Raw genomic sequence first — 4,225 nt, 5'->3', positions numbered from 1 at the left:
AATAAGGTCTAATCTAGACAACTGATCAGATACCATATTCTCAACACCCTTTTTATCCTTTATTTCCAAATCAAATTCTTGTAACAACAAATTTCACCTAAGTAGGCATGACTTTGCATCTTTCTTAGCAAGTAAATATTTTAGTGCAGAGTGGTTTGTGTAAACAATGACTTTGGACAAAACAAGATATGAATGAAATTTTTAAAGCGCGAATACTACTGCAAGTAATTCTTTTCCAGTGGTTGCATAATTCAATTGTGCCTCAACTAGGGTTTTACTTGCGTAATAAATTGTATGAAATACCTTGTTTTTCTACTGGCCAAGAACAACACCAACTGCTGTATCACTGGCATCGCACATGATCTCGAAGGGTAGATCCCAATCCAGTGCCAACAAAACAGGAGCCGTCACCAAGTGCTCCTTTAAGTCCTCGTATGCCTGCAGACTGTCAGGATTAAAATCAAACGGCACATCTTTCATAAGTAAAGAATATAGAGGTTTGGCAATTTTAGAAAAATCTTTAATAAAACGCTGATAAAAACCGACGTGACCTAGAAAAATTCTAACTCCCTTTATGGATGTTGGAGGTGGTAAATTCTTTGATAACTTCCACTTTTTCCTTATCCACTTCTATTTCAATGTTCCGATATTTTGTGTCCCAATACTATGCCTTCTTGTACCATAAAATGACACTTTTCTCAATTCAGCACCAAATTCGTCTCCTTACATCTCATCAACACCACCTTCAAATTCTGAAAATAGTCATCGAAAGAAGAGCCAAAGATCGAGAAGTCATCCATAAATATTTCATGGAAAGTTTCTATCATGTTATGAAATATAGCGGTCATGCATTGTTGAAAAGTGGTAGGGGCATTACACAACCCAAAGGGCATCCGTATAAAAGCAAAGGTGCCATAGGGACAAGTGAAAGTTGTTTTCTCTTGGTCCTCAGGTGCAATTATGATTTGGTTATACCCTGAATACCCATCAAAAAAATAAATAAAACACATGACCCGCTAACCTCTCAAGCATTTGATCAATGAAAGGAAGCGTAAAGTGATATTTACGGGTGAGATCATTCATTTTCCTATAATATATGCACACAGGTCATCCCATAATTGTCCTAGTAGGTATTAATTCATTTTGTTCATTTGTGATAACATTAATACTACCTTTTTTCGGTACACATTAAACAGGACTCACCCATGCACTGTCAAATATAGGATAGATAATGCCTGCATCAATGAGTTTTATAGTTTTTGTTTTTACTACCTCTTGCATCTTTGGATTCAATCTTCTCTGAGGTTTCACAAGAGGTGAGTACTTGTCTTCCATCAATACCTTATGCATGCAGACTGATGGATTGATCCCTTTGATATCCACCACCTTCCACGCAAATGCACTCTTGTGCTCTTTCAAGACTTTCAGCAATTTGTCCTCCATCACATCTGTCAAATAAGAAGAAATAATCACAGGAATTTTATTATTCTCACCTAGGTAGACGTATTTCAGATGTGGAGGTAATGACTTGAGCTCAAGAGTTGGTGGCTCCTCTAGGATTGACTTTTGAGGGGTCAAGTCTCTCCGATCCCCCAAGTCCTCTAATCTCATCCTTATTGGCCTCTTCCATGGATGGTTGGCATTGAAGTATGCCACTATTTCAGCTTTCTCTTCATCCAATTAATCTTCTCAAAATTCAGTAGTGAGAGTGGCTTCCAAAGGGTCCTTAATAGCATCCTGCACATAGTTACACACAAGCGAATCAAAAGCATCGATTTTAAAACAACCATAAGAATTCAGTGTGTGCTTAAGTGCACTAAAGACATCAAAAGTAATCTCCTCCTCACCTACTCTCAATCTCAACTTCTCTTCCTGCACATCAATTAGGGCTTTGCCAGTTGCAAGGAATGGCCTCCCCAATATTAACGACATCTCCATGTCCTCCTCCATGTCAAGCACCACAAAATCTGCAGGAAAAATAAATTTGTCCACTTTCACTAGCAGATCCTCAATAACCCCTCGTGGATACTTGACAGATCTGTCTGCTAGCTGTAAAGACATCCTCGTTGGCTTAGGTTCTCCCAATCCAAGTTTTCTAAACACAGACAAAGGCATGAGGTTAATACTTGCAGCAAGATCACATAAGGCTTTATGAAAAACAACATCACCAATCATGCAAGGAATAGAAAAACTCCTTAGATCTTTAAGATTCGGCGGGATCTTGTTTTGCATCAAAGCTGAGAAATTTTCAGTTAAATTTACCGTCATGTGATCCTCCAACTTTCTCTTATTCACTAAGATGTCCTTCAGAAATTTAGCATAACTGGGCATTTGCATCAAAGCATCGGCAAAAAGAATATTGATATACAATTTTTTAAATACCTCAAGAAACTTACCGAATTGCGCATCAAGTTTTGTTTTTTTCAATGCTGCAGGAAAAGGAAGAGGCATAACAATTTTTGATTGTGTAGTGGGTGCTGGTGTAGAGTTAGAAGACTTACCTTTGGATGTCTCAGTCTGTTCATCCGGTAATTGACTTTTTTCTTTTTCTTTGGACTCTAAAACTTTCCCACTCTTCAACTCGATGGCTTCACTTGCTCTATTGGATTGGTATCTGTGTTACTTGGCAAGTTGCCTGGTTCTCTACTTGCTATCATCTTAGCTAACTGTCCAATCTGATTCTCGATCCTCTCTATCGATGCATCTTGGTTTTGTAGTCTAGTTTTGGTAGATGAGATGAACTTAGACATCATCTGCTCCAAATTGGACTTATCTACTCTAGGAGGGTCATACCTGTACATCGATTTTTTTCCATTCGGCTGTCTTCCCTGTGGTCAATCCTGACTGTTTTGACCACCCCATGAGAAGCTTGGATGTTGCCTCCATCCAATATTATATGTGTTCGAATACGGATCATTCCTTGGAAAATTTTGAACTCCTACTTGATTAACTTGAGCCTCGTTTTGCACATAAAAGAGATTTACATCTTGACAGTCCTTCGCAAAGTGTTCACCTCCACACTTATCACAAAAATCTCTTGAAGACGCATAACCGTGCCACCCATATTTAACCCGTCCAATTTACTGTTCAAGAATCAAGTTGCGCAGTAAGAAAGTTCATTTACCTGGTGAACTCTCGCACTTCTCCGTTGGTTGTTCCTTTCAGATTGAGAATGATAGCTACTAGCAGCCATATTCTCCAACAACTCATATCCTTCTTCAACAGTTTTTCTCAATAGGTTTCCATAAGCAGCATCATCTATCATAGTACGATTAGGAGTAAGCAGGGCATAATAAAATGTTTGAACGACTAACCCAAGTGGCAGTTCGTGATGCGGGCATCTTCGTAATAAATCTTTGAAATGCTCCCAAGCCTCATATAAAGACTCTTGCTCGAATTGAGCAAATGTGGTGATGTCTGCCCACAGCTTCATGGTCTTATATGGAGGAAAGTATTTAATGAGAAATGCTTTCGCCATGTCCTCCCTTGTGGTGGTAGAACCTACAGGCAAAAAATTTAACCAGGCTTTAGCTTTGTCACGTAAGGAGAAAGGAAATAAATGAAATCTAACAGCATCATCAGAAACTCCATTAAATTTAAAAGTATTCGAAAATTTCAAGAAAATATGCGATGTGCGTGTTTGGTTCATCTAACGCAGATCCCCCAAACTGGACAGTATTCTAGATCATCTGAATTATAGCAGGCTTGATTTTGAAGTGGTTTTACCGCACAATAGGACTCACAATGCTGGGGCGTGCACCATCCAAAGAAGGCTGGGCATAATCTAGCATCGGTATGCAGCGTGGCACCTCAACATGTCTATCTTCATGGTGTTCTTCCTCATGCTCGCGCTCGTGCCTCTCCATCAGTTCCTTAATTCTCTACTGTTGTCTTCTTCTGCGGAAAGTTCTTTCAATTTCAGGGTCAAACTGATCAAGCTCCACGTCAAGTGACTTTGGCATGCACTGGAAAAAATACCTCGAATAGAATATGGAGTGTTATCTCAAGAAAAATAAAACAATGCTAAGGAAAATAAACTGAAAAATAAACTTGTGAATTCACAGTCCCCGACAAACGGCGCCAAAAACTTGATCGAGCAAAACTTGCACTGTAAAACTCTTGGTCAATATTAATAATATTTAAGCTCGAAATAATCTCAAGTGCACGATGTCAAGTTATAATATAATGTACTAGAGTACGAGTATCGTTCCACTAGAGACTGTAT

At 38.8% G+C, this 4,225-nt stretch overlaps 1 non-coding gene across 1 annotated transcript; it reads left to right on the top strand.

The window, feature by feature from the left end:
* The first annotated feature begins 3,323 nt into the window (after nucleotides 1-3,323).
* LOC140837571 (small nucleolar RNA R71) lies at nucleotides 3,324-3,429 on the top strand. Its single transcript, XR_012119399.1, has one exon. It is a non-coding gene; the product is annotated as a small nucleolar RNA R71 (small nucleolar RNA).
* Nucleotides 3,430-4,225: the final 796 nt, after the last annotated feature.

Source organism: Primulina eburnea, chromosome 7, assembly GCF_022965805.1.
Source record: "Primulina eburnea isolate SZY01 chromosome 7, ASM2296580v1, whole genome shotgun sequence".
In the NCBI taxonomy this organism is placed as follows: Eukaryota; Viridiplantae; Streptophyta; class Magnoliopsida; order Lamiales; family Gesneriaceae; genus Primulina; species Primulina eburnea.
The sequence above is the reverse complement of the archived record's forward strand: the minus strand, read 5'-3'. Positions and strand labels throughout refer to the sequence as shown.